Source organism: Pseudorca crassidens, chromosome 16, assembly GCF_039906515.1.
Source record: "Pseudorca crassidens isolate mPseCra1 chromosome 16, mPseCra1.hap1, whole genome shotgun sequence".
Lineage (NCBI taxonomy): Eukaryota > Metazoa > Chordata > Mammalia > Artiodactyla > Delphinidae > Pseudorca > Pseudorca crassidens.
In genome coordinates, this window is record NC_090311.1 from 10,880,669 (window position 1) to 10,899,405 (window position 18,737).

Here is an 18,737-nt window from a genome sequence, read left to right on the forward strand (position 1 = left end):
TTCCAGGCTCGCATGTGATCAAAATCTATTCTATTTCATTCATTCATTCATTCAACAATGACTTAATGGGTGTCTACTGTGCACTAGACAGGCACTGATCAAGGTGGGGGGGGAATAAAAGGATGCCTCAGAGTCTATATCTGGTCTCAAGGGGCTCACGGTCTGAATGAAGGTGATGGCCACGCTAATAGAGAGTTTTAATACAACGTGTTGATTTCGACAAGAAAAAAGAGTGCATGCAAAACAAATGACTGTGATGACAGCATAGCTTTGGAGGGGGAAGGAAAGTAAGGGATTTCTGGCTTGGTGGCACTCAGTAAAGCTGGAACAGCAAGTGCTGTGGAGAAGTGAGTTTGACAGAGAAACCAATGATGACAAATTCCTTATTTTCTCTTACAGATTATGGTTATTAATTTTTAGAATTGCAAAGACAACTCATAGCTGTGCTGAATCCATTGTCAAAAGTGTGGAGTCGGGGGTAGTATGTGAACCCCAAGCCTTCCATCCAGTCAGGTTTAAACCACGGTTGAACTCAGTGAGTAAGGTGGGTCTGCTGTGGGCTTAGAACAACGGTCCTCAACCCCGGCTACACACGGAGTCACCTTTAAAACCTGGGAAGCTTTCAAAACTACCGGTAGCCAGGTATCATTGTCAGGCATTCTGTTTGCACTGGTCTGGAGTGGACCTTAGTGGTGTGTGTGCGTGCGTGCCTGTGTGTGTGTGTGTGTGCGGGGGGGACTCCCCAGGTGATTCTATTTTTTTAAAATAATTATTTATTTATTTATTTATTTTTGGCTGCGTTGGGTCTTTGTTGCTGCATGTGGGCTTTCTCTAGTTGCGGCGAGTGGGGGCTACTCTTCACTGCCGTGCACAGGCTTCTCATTGCGGTGGCTTCTCTTGTTGTGGAGCATGGGCTCTAGGGCGTGTGGGCTTCAGTAGCTGTGGCATGTGGGCTCAGTAGTTGTGGCTCGCGGGCTCTAGAGCGCAGGCTCAGTAGTTGTGGCGCACGGGCTTAGTTGCTCCACAGCATGTGGGATCTTCCCGCACCAGGGCTCGAATCCGTGTCCCCTGCATTGGCAGGCGGATTCTTAACCACTGCGCCACCAGGGAAGTCCTCCCCAGGTGAGTCTAATGGCAGCCAGGAGTGAGTTTAGATGCTTTTGTTGAAGGCAGGGGCTACAGCTCCCACCTTCTCTAGACACCAGCCTATTCAAAACTTTTCTCTTGATGAGAAAATACTCCTGAGGCCTGAGGGCAGAGCTCTTAGGTAACCAGACCGCACAGTGACTTGGTAGATTTGGTAGAATGGGTCTAATGTCATAACACCAAGGATTTAAGAGACTGTCAAACCTGAGCAGCGGCCTCGGCATCAGTGAGTTTGTCACAAATACAGAATGTCAGACCCACCCCAGACCTACTGAGTTAGAATCCGTATTTCACCAGATCCACAAGCGAGCTGTGTGTGCCCCAAAGTCTGAGAAGGTCTGGCCTACAGCACATTCATCCTCGTTATACAACATCTCTGAGAGTCCATCTTCAGGAAATAATACAAAACTATAGAGAAATCTAGAAGATATTCTGCTCAAAGTTATTTATAATTATGGGAAAATGTAAAGATAAAGAACTGGGATATTTCCATTCAATGGATTATGATGCAACCATGGAAATTACTGTGATTATGTACACTACAGACAATACTTAGGACACGATGCTAAGAGAAAAAAGCAAGAGCCTAAATTGTAGGTTCAAGATAATCATGGTTATAGTACATAAAAATGAATAACCTGCAACTTTAACAAATTATCTCTGATAATAACGTGTCTTCTTAAACGGGGTTCCCCAAGTATGAACACAAGCTTGTACCAAAGCAGAACTTTTTCATCAATCAAATTAAACAAGTAACAGAGTATTTTTGTTTTTAAACAGGATATTAAGCCAGGTTTATCTCAGGAATAAAAATGAAGCACTTAAACATTTCTGAATAATGATTTGTGCTCAAACAGGAAGCAGTGCCAACATATACTGAATATTCTGTTTAAAGTAAAACTAGGCGCCAAACTGCATTGCCCAGGCCTGTTCTGGATTGTCTGCTATGATGAAGGGTATTAGATGATTTACAGGGTGTCCAAAGCGGCCCCATTTGGCCATCACCCTCCTAGCAAGTGCAACGGGTTCTTAATTGCCCATCCTCACCCACTTTGCTCTGTCTCTGCTTTTCGTTCACACTCTGCCCTGAGGTAACAGAGTGGGAGAGGGCTGGACACTTGGTTCTGGTGGGTACCGGCCTCATTCTGAGCTCTTACAGGAGGAGTAACGGACTTCGTTCAAATCTGACAGTTTAGCAGTCTACCCACCTAATTACTGCTACTGCATTTATACAAGCGTCTTGAGCATCCATGGATTTTGGTATCTGTGGGGCTCCTGGTACCATTCCCCGAAGGATGCTGAGGGATGACTGTACATTGAATGTGGCGAGCCTAAAAGATCTGCCCTGGGGCTTTGTAGGACTATGGATGAAAGTTTCCAAGATTTGAATCAGAGAAGAGGCAGCCCTGGGTGTTGCCAATTGTCATCTCTTGGGAAAAGAAGTCTCATTAAAAAGAAGGTCAATGAGCGTAGAGGGGATGTTGAGCAGGAATGTATGTGTCCCCATAAAAAATGGTTTGGAGACTTTAAGACATATGAGTCCCAGCTCAGCAGCCAACAGCCCTGAGCCTCTGGGCATATTCACAAGATGGACAAGAGAAGGGGCCGCTGAAAACCCTCCAAGGTCAAGTCCTGGGGCAGGTGGTTTGAGGCCAGACCCTCAGCTTCCACCCGGTCACCTCCTTGCCCCCAGGAACTCAGATTTGGCCCGTTTTGACAGTGGAGGCTGTGGCTCATCCTTTGGAGAGCAGGTAAAGCATACTCTCTCCTGCTCAGTGGGACCCACGCTGCAGGTCCTCCAAAATGGAGAAAGCATCTACTTCTTTGAAAAGGAGGAGGAATTCAAAGGCATTTTAAAGGCTGAGTTCAACAGCCTGGATCATGTGGGCAACCACCAGCAGCCAGTCTCACATCCTATTGGGCCTCCGGGCAGCACTTTTAGAGCAGCACTGTGCACCCTTGTCTAGCTGACGTGAGAGACTCGGATTCCATGCTAAACCTTACGCTTGTCACTTTCTCACTGATATTCCTACAGTTACTGAACCAGCGTGATGTCCTTTGGCAAAGGGCTTCTGAGGCATTTCCTTCTGGCCCAGGAGGCACGTCCCAGCTGTGGGCAGCTCAGGCGCTTTGTCAAAATTCCTGCTTTCCCAAATACCAACTGAATAAGAATTAGGCTCTACCAAACCATCCTGAATTCAGAGGATCCCCCAGTTTTTCTGCCACCTCCTCCTGTGAGGCTGGGGGTTTGGGACCAGGATGTAATCTCCCATGAGCCTTCCAGCTCTGAGATCCTGGGACTTACCAAGGCTCAGATTCAAGTTCAACTGGGAGAAAAAGCAAACAGAAAGGTTTTTAAAGAACTTCTTTCCAATTCTAGCCAAACACCACCCTCTTCTCTGCTCAAAGAAACATGCATTTGAGACCCTGAGGGGCTGCAGAAGTTTTTATGCTAGTGAGGGGCAGGTGAGATGACAGTCGTTCCAAGCGACCGTCTTCCCCCTGAAACACGGTCCTTGCTTCCAGCATGATTAGGAAATAAAACTGAGAATTGAGCAAAGATGCAGGCAGAGCACTGGACATTTTGGAAGATCGGGATTATAAAACAGGATAAATGCATTCATATTTTGCTAACATTATTAACAGAAATATGATTAGAACAATCCCAAGCCAGTGGTGTGAGAGAAAACCGAGTCTACCTCTTCAGGGGTAGAACAGAGTTCAGAACACACACACACACACACACACACACACACATACACACACACACACACACACACAAGCACTCATGGTGATGGTGGGAAGAGCATGTGCCCCTTCCTTTCAGAGCTTGTAGCAGGTTTTCTTGGCTGGAAGCAGCTGATTGTAAATATTTCTATGTTGATCTGGCTGTGAAAAGTAAAGATGCTCTTGGAGCTTCTAAACTAGGAAGCAGATGAAAGAGTGTGGCTTCCACCCCCCCACCCCGTTTCTGGCATTTTCAGTGCTCACTTGGCTGTCATCAATGAAGAGTCAATAAGCAAAGCATCACAGTACAAGTTGCTGGTCCAGGTGGTGATGCCAGGCATGTCGCATTAACAGGTCTATCTGCCTGCCCAGTGATTCTGAAAGGAAATCACTGATTCTTCTCTCCAGCTGCATAGATGAATTGTCACAGGTTTACAACATTCCCTTTGCAAAGAAAGGTCTATTTACTGAGACAGCTTAGGTGAAAGAATGTTGTTTTGCTTTTTCCTCCCCAGTTGACTTTTCAACCAAGTGGAAGAGGTTTGGACCCCAAGGATTGCAAGAAATAAGAAAACCAGCACCAAAGAAAAAAGCTTTCAAAAAAACGAGATAAGAATCAGGAGGACAGACCCAGCTTTTCGTGTTGTATTTTTCACTTCTGCTAATTATAATGAATTTCCCCAGACAAACTGATAATTCCTGGCACCACAAATGGAATTGTGTTCTAATGCGGCTGTACAAATTTTTCATTATATGATCCTCAAAGAGTTAGTATTTTCTTTTCCAAGAGGGAGAAGGGCAATACCAGGTGGTTGAGTAACTTTTCATGTTGAAGGGTGTTTCGAGTTTGCCAGTGCATCTCCACAAGACCACCCAAGACCAAGGATGTGGAAACAAGCATGCCTAGTCAGCACTTTGCAGACCCTGACAAGCAGGAGAGGGCTGTTGGGAGTCAGGGATCCAGGTTCCCACCTTGACTCTGCCATTAACTGAATGCACGATCTTGGACAAGTTGCTTTCCCTCTCTGGGCTTCAGGTTGCTCTGCAAAATAAGAGGCTGAACCACAAGCGGCCACCACACCACGCCCAGGGGAGCCAGGCAGATGGGGAACATGAGTAAAGTAGTTGGATGTTGAGTCAATTTTTTTTGCAACAGAAAACCCTCCCGGGTTCTATTGCTAGACGCTCAGATCCAGGAAGTACTTCACTTCCAGAAAAAATTAATGCTTCATTTGTGATTATAAATGGCAACTAATAGCTGGCCTCGCTGTTGGGAGACATCTGAGAGTAGTGAGGACTGGGGCAAACTGGGGAACACCTGCCTGTTTAAAGGTGCAGCCCCACCTCTGCTCAAGCTGGTGTCCGCCACACGGGCTCAGTGTTCTCAGAAGTTTTGATCTTGTAACAGAAGAAGGAAACCCTGATATTTATGGGAAATGTCTCCATTTTAAATATCAACAACTCATCAGAAATGAATACAGTACAGACCAAATGAACTCATCCACGGGCCAGCAGGGTTGGGGGCTGGGTCTGCAGGCTGCCAACTCGAGAGCTCACCTGCCTTCCGGTGCTAACGGTCCACTGTTTAAATGACCTCCTAAGCTTGCGCGGAGCATGACGCACACCAATTCATCCCTTCTCTTCACACTAGAGCAAAGAAGCACTCGATAAGTTTGGGGTGGTTCTGTTTAAACCAATAACAACAACAAATTAAGTTACACAGGAGATTTGAGGATTGAATAATCCATTCAGCCGGAGGGAGTATTGTGCGCTGTTGAAGAAAGCGGGCTTTTCGGGCAAACCGAGCATATGTGGACTCAACTCTGCCACTTTCTCCCATGTGAGCTCATCTCTGGGGGCCTCAGTTTCCTCATTTGCGCAGTGGGGTTAGTAGCACTCAACCCACAAAGCCATCTTGAGGATGCGTTCAGGAGGACCTGTGACATGCTTAGCGTCCTTACTGGGCGCCGGGTGATCGCTCTCCTAACACTGCCGGCTGCCGCAGCTGCCATGCTCCTGCTGTACCCGGCCTGGTTCTGTAAAGTTCCATCCTCAAAGAAAAGCCTTCACAAGCTCCACCCTTGCAATCTGCAGCTCTTCAGTTACATAACTGCATGCTTGCTCACAGAGAATTCTGGAACCGGGTTCTCAGCCTCTCACAATTCTGCAGCCCCCGTGGCCCTCAGCAGATGTAAAATGATCTTAGCTGGTCAAATGAACAAACTTAAAGGAGCCAGCGGAGATACTGTTCCCACCCCACTCTGCAGACGCCTGAAGCTCTCAGATGAGAGCGTCAGACAACCAGCAGGCCATTCTTATGCTACATGACCCATCATCGCATAGCCTGCTTCTACGATTCCAAGTTTCACTGTGTTGAAACCTATTTTTATGTCCCTGTGGCCCCAAATCCCTTAAGAGGATTAGTTTCTCATTCATAGTTTCAGTTTCATAGTTTCTCAATGCATAGCTCATTCTAGCTAAGATGCCCGTTCTGTTTTCTTTTTTATGACAAGCTATATTCATTAACATTCTAAGTTACTGATTAAGAGATTTCACTTTCAAAAAAGGATGAAAGAAGATCGCTACAAATCTTAGAACGTGGGTCCACAGTGCATCTGTAGCCTAACTCATTCAACCGAACAGGAAAGCCAGTTATTATTCCTCATGAAATGACTGACAGAAGATCATTAGCATCTGATGTAGCTACCGAACCAGAGTTATAATTTTGAGGGGAAATTCTGATAATATTACAGAATAGACTCAGTACCCACAGTGATTTTTTTTTTAAGTCTCTCCTTCTCTCTAATCCAGCAGTAATGCGATTGTTTTGCTCTGATGTAGGAGACAAAAAGTCTATCTTGGCTGGAATGAAGAGAATTCTCAAAATCCCAGAAATCTTCTGAATTTCACGCCAATGATTCCTCTAAAATTTCTTTTAAAAACAAGAGTCCATTGCAATTGATATAATCCAAGGGTGGGGGGTTAAGTTTATTCATCCCTGCAGTAGAGCTGTCTGTGATTCCAGGCAGGTCAGAGTGGCCAACAGCCTCAGGTAGAATGACTTACTCTGGTACCATCAGCCTTAAGATTTAACAAGAGTTAAATCTTTCAGCTGGTAAGGAGCTGGGACAAAGGAGAATGGGGGGTCCTAAGCTCCTTGGGGGAGGCAGGCAGAGTTTGAGGCTGTTGAAGTCAACACCACTTGACCGCCCGATCCAGAGGGATGGAGAGAACCATCCTGGCCCACTGAAGGTAGCCAAGAAGACCTAGTGGATACAACCACAGAGATGTAAAATGAACTGAGAACCTACAGTGAGGCAGAGGTGAAGTAAGAACTGAGCACAGGGGCTTCCCTGGTGGCGCAGTGGTTGAGAGTCCGCCTGCCGATGCAGGGCACGTGGGTTCGTGCCCCGGTCCGGGAAGATCCCACATGCCGCGGAGCGGCTGGGCCCGTGAGCCATGGCCGCTGAGCCTGCGCGTCCGGAGCCTGTGCTCCGCAACGGGAGAGGCCACAACAGTGAGAGGCCCGCGTACCGCAAAAAAAAAAAAAAAAAAAAAAAAAAAGAACTGAGCACAGGTAAGAAGTGCTCTTGTAGCCCAGCTGGATGGACCCAGGTAGGCGACCTGACCCCATCACCTCCTACCTGTGTGACCTAAGGAGAGGAGCTTAACTCCTGAAGTTCAGCCTTGCCATCTATAAGTCAACAGCTGTCCACAGAGCAATTGAGAGAACCAACGATAGAGTGTCCATGGCATACTGGACAAAGCGCCTGGCACGCCTTAGGCCCTAAGTTAAAATCTGATCTCTTTTCCCTTTCATCTGTTTTTTCTACTTATGCTCTTTCTCAAAACCATGCTACCTCCCCACAGTGCATCTGAGAACATGGAAGAGGAAACAAAACAAATGCACATACAAAGATAACAAGCATGTGAGTTCCACGGACCAGAATGGCTCCATGACCAAGACACCAAGATGGTGTCTGTGTCTGTTGCCATTATATCCTTCACATCAAGAACAGTGCCAGGCACATCACTGGTGCTCAATAAAGACAAGTGAATGAACAAATTAAATGACATGAAGGGTAATATGAAAACTGGACCAGATGATGTGTACTCTTCAGGGCTCTAAGGAAACACAGTGATGAGCATCCCTTTTCTGCCTAACAAACTCCTACTCACCCTGCAAGTCTCTTTAAATGTCACTTCCTCAGAGGCCTTCCCTGCCCCCACCAGCAGGTGTAACAGGCTCTGACTGCCCTCTGCACCTGTCCTTCGTAACACTTAGCACCACTCTTTTCATTTATGTGATTGTCTAGCATCTATCTCCCTTCCACTAGATTCTCAGCTCTGCGAGGGCAGAGGCTGTGTACCCTGTGCCTGCACTCACTAGGTGCTCAATAAATGTACATACTGAATGAATGGCTAAAGACCTGATAATCAGGGGAGGTTTCACAAAGGAAGAAGACAGGGCTGCATCCAATGGAGGAGAAGGGTTAGAGTCAGGCTCGGAACTTCACTGGCTCAGGATAACGTGAGAGAGGGAGGTGAGCTGGGCCCTCATTGAATTCTTCCTTATCACAGCCCACCCTCCAGACATATGGTGTGTGTAACACACACACACACACACACACACACACACACACACACACACACACTTCCCTGGGCTCATCCTATGAGGATGACCCCAGAATCCTCCTAGAGCCTTCAGAGCAGGAGTCCCTCTGTTCTCCAGAGACTAACAGCCACCTCCCAGATATCTGGGCTAAATACTGGGGAAAAATTTAAGAAGCTACAGAAAGGGAAGCAACACGAGATTCTAAGGGTCTGAAGGAAGGGCAGGTGGAGTGCTGTTTCAATGAACAAGAAAAGAAGAAAAGTGGAAACTGTTTACCAGGTACCAGGAGTGTTCCATCAGAAGGACAACAAAACCATCAGTCACTGAAAGCCTCCATCTGCCAGACTGTGCTAGGAAGCTTTCATTACCTGGCTTCACTGCATCCCTAGAACAACACAATGATGTAGAAGTTGGGCCTGTTACATGGGTGAGAAATGGAGGCTCAGGTCAAATTACCTACCGAAGGTTAATGCAGTCCTTAAGAAATTGTGAATTGTTTCTAAATAGAGAAAAAAATCACAGATTTTCCTAGCATAGTTGTAGTTATAGCAATGTTAACTGCCTATTTGTTTTATAGCCCCTGTAGGCATGTGACTATCAGGGTCACTGTTGAAGCCTTAGGACCCAGCACACTGCCTGCGAGGAGAAGTCAGCAAAACACGGTGACAGAATGAATATATAAATGGTAGAGACTATTTATTCTTTCACAAACATAACTTCACTCAATTAAGTACTCTGGCAAAAGGCCAAGGTCCTTGGGGACAGAAAGACATTATATGGCCATGAAAGGTCACGTCCTCCATTCCCTGCTTCTAGGCAGGGGGATTCTTCAGCCACCTGAGCCAGACGAGATTTCCATCTCATGATGGAAAGGACCGCTCAGCCTTATTTAAGGAAGGAGCAATGGGGAAAAGGAGAAGGTACCAAAAAGCTCATAATTAGTCTGAAAGCAAATGTCAGAGGCAGGAAATACAAACAGAGTAAAGCAGACTGTAAGTTCCTTGCATAACCCCAGTCTGCATCTCCAAAGAGGATTTTGTTCTGAAAAAGAAAAAAAAAGAACCAACCCAGGCACAATGTGCGAGAAGTGCAGAGGAAGCACGAGTGGTAGGGAAAGAAACTGACTTGAGGAGAAGAAGATGGTGGTCCTTTTGTCAAGCCCCGGAAGCACCAATCCTGGGAAGCAGCAAAGCATCAGCCGAGGAGGATTAAGGGTTTTGAAATGACAGAAGCCACTTTGGCTCCCCGCATCCACCCTACACTGACTGATGAAAAATTCTTATTAGGAATCATAAATATTACTCCTCACGCTAGAGAGAGCTAAGAACAGTCACCAAGATGGGGTGTGACTTTGCATATCACAACATCCTAATCTACTGAAGGTCTAAATCCCCAGGACAGCTTTTGCTTTTTTTCAGTGTTGATTATATGCCACAATGACCTGAAACATAAATATAAGAGTAAGCCTTCAAAAGGGAGAAATCACCTTTTTCCATAACACTGTTAGGGGAGCTGATAAAAGCACGGGCAGGATTCAGATAAAGATACACTTTAATGGGAAATCACTTTATCTTACCTCTGACCAACGGCCTTAGCAGAGCATAAATTTGATGGCGAGATTTGAATAGTAAGGTACACATTTGAGAAACAACTAAAAAGGCAGTAGCCATTAATTTGCCCAGTATGCTCATCTGATTAGCCTCTCCACGGGGTTTACGGTCTCCAGGAGAAACCCTGGAAGTCTTAATGACTGCTACTGCCTCGCTGTCTTCTAAGGAAGCGGCCTCAACGACATCTGCCTTTTGTGAAATGTTGTATCACCTGCAGTATGATTTCTCAGGGAAAACAACCCTTCTAACTTGCCCCTAGCAGCCTTGATTGGGGATCTCAGCCTGAACAGGAAGGGAATGTGCAAAATAATAGAAAAAATATATATAATATATATTTTGCTCTCTGCCCCTGGTTCCTGGCACAGAGCTCCTAAAATCTGTGTAAACTCCTAAGTGGTAAGAGCACGAGGAGTACCTTTTGGTCTACTGAGCAGAGTCTGGGGGCTCCTGGAGAGGTGCTTGCTGGTCACCAGAAAGACCAAGCCATGATTAGAAGCTTGGAATTTTCATCTCCCATTCTCCAGAGAGGGGAGGGGGACTAGAAACAGTTCATGAATGATCAGACCGACATGATGAAGCCACCACAAAAATCCCCAAAGTAGGGGATTCAGAGAGCTTTCAGGTTAGTGAACATATCCATGTACCGGGAGGGTGACCCCAACTCCATGGGGACACAATGTCCTATGCTCAGGACTCTCCCAGACCTCACCGTATGTATCTTTTTTTCTGGCTGCTCATCTGCATCCTTTAATAAAATGGTAAATGTCAGGAAGTGTTTCCCTGAGTTCTGTGAGCTGCTCTAGCAAATTAATCAAACCGGAGGAGGGGGTCATGGGAACCTCAGATTTGCAGCTGCTTGATCAGAAACACAAGTGAAAACCTGGAGTTGTGACTGGAGCCTGAAATGCGGGCAGCCTGGTGGGACTGCGCCCTTCACCTGTGGGATCTGAGGCTCTCTCCAGATAGAGAGTGTTGGAAATTAGTTAAATTGTAGGACGCCCAGCAGAGAATTGCTTGGTGGGGAAAGCCCTGCACATCTGGCGTCAGAAGCACTGTGAGTGTGACAGTAGTGTGATGGAAGAGAGAAGAAACACAGGAGGAAGACTGGGTTTTTGACACAGACTGTAAATGGGCTAAGCATTAAGAAGATCTACCAAAAAGTACATCATCTACTTGAAAAAAAAAAAAAAAGATCTATACCACCTCCAAGGTAGTTGGCTCAAACGCTGACTACCAGGGCAGCCTGTGATGGGTGCTGACCACACAGCCCAATCAAACCTTCCCAATATTGCGTAAATGGAAAAGGGGAAGACAAATGGACTTCACATTTCTGCCCTACGTTAGGCTAGGTCAGTGTTTTGGTTACTGAAGAAAACTGCACCACCAGTCCCAGGACTGAAGCCCCAGGTGACATGGTGGCCGATCAGGTGGCTTCCCAACCTTCCCCCACATCCTTGTTTCTCTGACACCAAACTCCCATCACCAAAGACCAACCAGGCTCATCTCTCACTTACACCCCTAAGGAAACTGATCATAAACAGGACAAGAGCTTCGTTTAGCGGATGTACACAAAGGCTGTCTCTCCCCCTGTTATTACTTCAAAAAAGATTTGTTTTATGTTCATACAAGAATTGTGGATTTTTTTTTAAGTTAGAAAGGCCATTTAAATTTTGGAAAGCAAATATAAGGCATTTCATCTCCTGTGATGTTGGTAACAAGGGACTTCGTCCAGAAGCCAGTTGTGGACTCAGAAACTCCGTCAAGGCAGTGTCCAAGCAGTGACTTGCCCCACACAACAAGGTGGAATCCACCCTGGTGGCTTTTAAATCATTTCATCCAGGACAGCACAAATTAGAACAAAAAGAGAACTCTTCTAGGTGTTAGAAGATCTGGGTTCCAGGTCAGGGTGGTGTCCCCCCAAGTGGTCTCATCTGTTCACCAAATGGGGACAACAACATCACCGAACTCTCAAAACACATGGTATTGGTGAAAGTACTTTGTAAACAGAAATTCAAGAAACAAATGGAAGGTGTTAGTAAAGCTGAGGAAACAGGTAACCAGAAATATTGAAGCTGGTCTCGAGCCCAGATCTGACCGCCTCTAAGCCCAAGTTTAATCCTCTTTTCCCATACAGAATTATCCAGAAATTTCCAAACTCAAGACTTTATTCCCAGTGATGTGGCAGGCTATATATCCTGATGGAAATAATTAAATGTTGGATGAAATATAAAACAAAGAAACAAGCTTTTAAACCTATCACTGAGTTGACATTAAGAGAAGAATTACTGAAAGCAAGGTTTCCCAAAATGAAAGGCAAACAAGGGTCTTAGACACAGGAAACAGCAAAGGAAACAGCAAAGCCAGACGGTGCCCTGAGTGTGTCTGTGGAAACCTGCAGACCTTGAGCTTCACTTTGATGTCTCCCTGAGGCACAGCAGTAAAGAAACAAAGTCTCAGGCCTATCCAAGTGGGAAAATATAACAGAAGACCCCTGAATAAACCTTAGGTCCTAAAGGCCTTAGATTAAGTAAAAAGGAAGCTTGATTTTCAGAAAGAAACAGCAAGGAAATTTGGCTGTCTCCATTTTTCTGCTGTGTGGAGAGAGTTCATAAATACAACTCTTGTAGGTTTTTGCTGTCCCATCCATGCTTCTCATATGGTCCCCAAAAAACCTGAAGTGGAGAATTAATTTTGGATGGCCCTGGAGTAGGTAGTACTCTCTGGAGGAATGCATCTTCAACCCAGATATCAAAATACTCCCCAAAATAAAGGTCTAGGAAAAATTAAAAGCCCAGCATAAGAAAACTCAAAACACAAAAGATTCCAGGGCATATAAAGGAAAAACATATTCACAACAACCTTTATAAGGCACAGAATATAAAGTAATTACTTGCAATATGTTTAAGGAAATTATAGGGAAGCATGAAAATAAGGATGAAGAAGAAGCATTCTAAAAAATAATGAAGCAGATTTTTAAAAAGACCAAATAGAATTTCTGTAAATAAAAAATGAGTATTGAATTTAAAATAGGATTAAATAATAAATAGATTAAATAGTAGGTGAGACAAAGCTGAATAGAGAATTAGTAAATTGGAAGGTAGGTTCAAAATTCTTCCAGAATGCACTTGAAGAGGAAAAAGAAGAAGAAGGAGGAGAAGGAGAAGGAGGGGAAGGAGCGGGAGGGGAGGGGGAGGGAGAGGAGGACTGAGAGAGAGAGAGGTGAAGAATATGAAGAGAGGCTGAGTGACAAGGATAATATGGTGAAAAAGTTGAGAGAGACATAAACTGTCAAATAAGAATTCCATATCTAATAAAGTTATCTTTCAAGAATGAGGTCAAACAAAGAAAATTCAGAAAAATCAAAAACAGAGCATTTACCACAAAAGATATATCAAAAGAAGGAAATTTAAAGGATATATTTTTGGCAGAAAGCGGAAAGGCTGAGATGGAAAAGAGAATGTTATGTATATGTTTAAACTATGCACAGGTTGGTGGTTTTGTTGGGGGAGAGAGAGGAAGAATCAGGCTAGAATTAAACACCAAAGAAAATTACCAGATATATTAGAATGCATTTATCAGAGCTAAAGCATTTAAAGTCTTTATGCTGCTGAGAAGAAGAAAAACAAAAATATTAATTAATTTGAGACTTTGTTAACTACATGTGTTAACCAAGAGGCTTGGTAGAACTTGCAAACAAAAGGAGGAAAATAATGGAATGAGAAGATGAAAATGGTGCAAGAAGGAAGAGGAGACAGTACATAATGAATGATATAAATAAATCCTAATATATGAGTAATAACAGTAAGTATAATTGAAAACAACTCCCCAGGTAAAAGTTAAAAAAATATATAGATAAAAAAATAGAGTACAAACAGTTACAGGACAGAAAAAGATACAAGAAGCAAACTTTAACCAATAGAAAGTTGGCCTCTATATATATATATATATATATATTTTGCCTGCATTGGGTCTTCATTGCTGCACACGGGCTTTTCTCTAGTTGTGGCGAGCAGGGGCTACTCTTCATTGCGGTGCATGGGCTTCTCATTGCGGTGGCTCCTCTTGTTGTGGAGTACGGGCTCTAGGCGTGCAGGCTTCAGTAGTTGTAGCACATGGGCTCAGTAGTTGTGGCACGTGGGCCCTAGAGTGTGCAGACTTCAGTAGTTGCAGTGTGTGGGCTCAGCAGTTGTGGCATGCAGGCTCAAGGGCACGCGGGCTTCAGTAACTGTGGAGTGCAGGCTCAGTAGTTGTGGCTCGCAGGCTCTAGAGCACAGGCTCAGTAGTTGTGGTGTACGGGCTTAGTTGCTCCGTGGCATGTGGGATCTTCCTGGACCAGGGATTGAACCCTTGTCCCCTGCATTGGCAGGCAGATTCTTAACCACTGTGCCATCAGGGAAGTCTCTGGCCTCAATATTAAAGTCAAACGTTCTTTATTGTAAAAAACAGCACTAGAAATAAAGATGGTCATGGACTTAATTATAAAAGTAGTAGAAAGTATAATAGGAAGTATGACAATTCTAAACTATGTTTACACATCACTTCAAAATATAGGAATCAAAAATGGGCAAAATTACAAAGACCACAGAACTACAACATCTACTCTAACAGTGGAAAATTTTAATGTGCATTTAAATAAATTAAGCATAAATTAATATGACTACTTTAATGGTATAAACTAAGCATTAATTAATCATAAACAGAAAATTTAGAGAGGATATGTAAAATTTGAACAGCACAATTTACAAGCTTAGTCCAATGGACATATATAAAACTTTATTTCCAGCAGTTTAAAAATTTACATTCTTTCTAACCATTATGGAATACTTATGAAAACTGACCATATGCCAAGCCACAAAGCTAGCCTCAAGATCAAAAGATTGATAATTTTTGCAGATCACATTATCTGACCACAAAGTAATTAAACTATAAATCATTTTTAAAATATAACAAGAAAAAAATCATGTTTAGGGTTTTTTTTTTTTAAAAGCTCTTCTAAACAACTTATGAGTCACAGAAGAAAAATCAAAACTAGAAAATTTTCAAAAGTAAATTTAATGAAAATATTCATTAAAACTTATAGAATGTAGCTAAAGAAACATTTATAGGAAAATTTATAGCACAAATTGTTTAAGTTAGAAAAAGAAGACAGACTAGCATTATTAAGCAATGCATTTAAGTTAACTTAATAAATTCACAAAAGAACAGAATACATTTAAAGTTGATGGAGGGAAATAATAAAGGTAACAGAAGAAATAACGAAAAATAAAACAAACACGTGGTAAAGAGGCTCATAGCAAAAGTTGGCTCATTGAAAAGACTAATAGGTTAACCTCTGGCAAAAATTAGCACGAAAAAAAGTTAGGGGAGAGAGAGAGACAGTACATATAAGTAATACAGAGATGAATAATGCAGATATAAATTGAAAACAAATGATATTAAGAAATACTTTGTCAATACATTTGGAAGTTTATGTGAAAGAACTAAGTTCTAAAAATAAATAGAAATTACCAAAAATTTCTCAAGAAAAAAATTTTAAAACACAAGAATTTTATAACCTTAAGTAAACTGATTCAGTATTTTAAATTCTACGACCAAATATTTTATGGGCATATCTGCCAGACACCCCAAAAGAAAATAAATCATCTTACACAGACTCTTTACAGAGAATTAAAAATGAGGGAACGCTCATTTTAATGAAGCCTGTTAACGGTGCTGTTCAAGTCTTACATATTTTCCCATTTATGTTTGATTTGTTAGTCACTGAAGTGAATATTTCAAGCTTCCAACCATTTTGGGGAATTCTGTAAGTCTTGTACTTCTTTTTTGTACTTCTGTCTGGTTTGATAACAGTGACTAGCACTAGGTAAAAAGGGGAATACATCTTTGTCAAAGTGGGTTAATTGTAGAAATTAACACTGGTTTAATATTTTTAAAGTTAATCACCACATTAACACATTAAAGGGAAAAATACCAACTTGTCAGATGCACAAAACTCAAAATTCATTCTTAGCAAACTAGGAATAAAAGGACCTTGATAAAGAATGTCTACCAAAAAAAAGTCATACTTAATGGTAAAATGTTTAAAGCATTCCCTTTGTATCAGTAATAAGACATGGATGCTTGCTATCCCCACTTCCAGAACCTTTTACAGGGAGGTCCTAGGTAATGAAGTGATAAGAAAACTAAATAAAAAGCTTAAGAATTGGAAAGGAAAAAAATAAATATTTATAGGTAATATGATTTTCTTTGTAGAAAACCCAAAATCATCTATGAAAAAGTAATGAGAATTACTAGGAAAGTTTAGTAAAATTCTGCACCAAAAAAATCAATATACCAAAGTCAACTGTATTTCTGGACACTATAAAAAATCGGATAGAAAAAGTAATTTAAAAAATAATTAAATAAATAAAATTAACAATACCAATAGGAATATAAAGTACCTAAGAATTAATGTAATAAATAATGGGCAAGTTCTTTAAAGGGAGAAGTATAAAATGACTAAAAGATATTATGACCTAAATAGACAAATATACCATGCACTTAGATAGGAAGATATCATTTCTCCCCAAAGTAAACCTTAGACTCAATAAAGCAACAATCAAAATCTCAATAAGGATTTTCATGGAACTTGATCAGCTGATTCTAAAATACCTACAGAAGAGCAAAGGGCTGAGAAGAGTCAAAATACTACTGAAAAAGAACAAAGTTGGAGAGGGCAGACAATCTTCTAGTTCTAGTTATAGAAAAACTATATTCCCTTACACCCTTGAAATTAGGTGTGGTCATGTGACTAGCTCTGCCAATGAAACATGAGGAGAACAGACCTTCTGGGAGGAAGCGTCAAGGGCTGACTCTTCACTCTCTCTTCTCCCCTTTGGAAGCACAGGGTGATACGGCAATGGAGCTTCTGTCTGTCTGGGCCCCGAGTGACTACAATTATACATGTAACATAAGCAAGAAACAACCCTTTTTGGTTTAAGCCACTGAGATTTATATTCAAAGATAGCCCACCTATCCTCGCTAACAAGGAGATTTTCCCTACTAAATTTCAAGTCTTTATAAAGCTATAAGGATAAAAACACTGCAGCATTGGTACAGAAATAAGCAAACTGACCCATGGATCAGAAGAGAGGGAGCCAAGTAAAAGACCCATCCTGTGTGGACACAAGGTGCGGTAGATGTTGTGTTATAGATCAATAAATAGTGCTGGGAAAGATGGGTATCCACAGGGAAAATAAAATTGGACCAGTACTGGGCACTATTCACCATCAACAATTCCAGATGGATTACAGAACTAAAAGAGACAACAAAACTGAAAAGCAATTAGAAGATAACACAGTCTTAGGCTTGGGAAACATGTCTCAAAAGCCACAAAAAGTACTAACCATAAAGGAAAGAACTGATGAAATTGACTACACTTAATACGGAAAACTTGTTTCTTCCAAATACACAATAAATCCTGGACTGGATATTGGTTTGACCACAGCTGTAAAGGATATTGGTGGTCAATGGGGGAAATCTGATGGTTTGCATATGCCATGAGATGAAAATTTACTCAAATGCAAAGATGGAAATTGTTAACTGCACTTTCATTTTGATCACACACACGCAGACACACACACACACACAAATGCAACTCAGGAGAACATGAACTAAGATGTTAAGGTTGGTGACCTTTGGGCAGTAGGAATATAAGTTCTCTTTAAAAAAAAATGTTTGCTTCTTTGTATATCCTAACTTTCTATAGTATGCATGTACTGCTTCTGTAATAATAAAAAGTATTAAAATAAATGAATGAATAAATAAACTAAAGAAAGAATGAATATACAAACTGTGGAAGGCAAAAACCAACAAATAAAGATAATGAAAAAGACAAGCACAGGGAGGGAGAAGATGTTTGCCGCTCACATAACCAACTAATAACTAATATCCACAATTTTTTTAACCCTGTAAGTCAATGATATAAAGGCAGGCAACCTAACTGAAAAATCAGCAAAAACGTGAATAGTAATGTCATATAAACAGGGAAACTAAATTGCATTAAACTTATGAGAAGATGGTCCAGCTCATTAGTCATCAGGAAGATACATATCACAACCCCCTGGAGCTACTATCAGACCCTCCCGATGGGCAAAAATTAAATTCTGACCATGCCAAGTGCTGACAAGGCTGTGGGTGACGAACACTCTCATAACTTGCGGGCGAGAAAAAATATGGCGTTATTTCTTAAAGCTGAAGATGATAACATGCCCCAGAAATCTCACTGCCAGGAATACATCTGAGAATTACTTTTGCAAAAAGGAGTTCATAGCAACACTGTTCATAACTTTTCCAAACTGGAGATGACCCAAATTTTCATTAACATAGAATGAGTTTTTAAAAACTGTGGTATAGTTATGTCTTAAAATGTCACCATACAGCAATGAACATGAATAAACTCCTGTTACGTACATCAATAAATAGAAGAACCTCAAAAACAACAGTGAGCAAAAGTAGCAAATCACAAAAATATATCCCATATGACTCCATTTAAGTTCAAAACCAGGCAAAACTAAGCAATATATTACTTGGGAATGTGTGTGTGTGTGTGTGTGTGTGTGTGTGTGTGTGTAAAACTATCTAGAAAAGCAAATAAAATA

General features: G+C 42.1%; 1 protein-coding gene across 6 annotated transcripts in view; it reads right to left on the reverse strand.

Moving 5' to 3' along the window:
- PLPP4 (phospholipid phosphatase 4) overlaps window positions 1–18,737 on the reverse strand; it is a 192,667-nt gene that overhangs the window by 86,086 nt on the left and 87,844 nt on the right. The window lies entirely within an intron of this gene.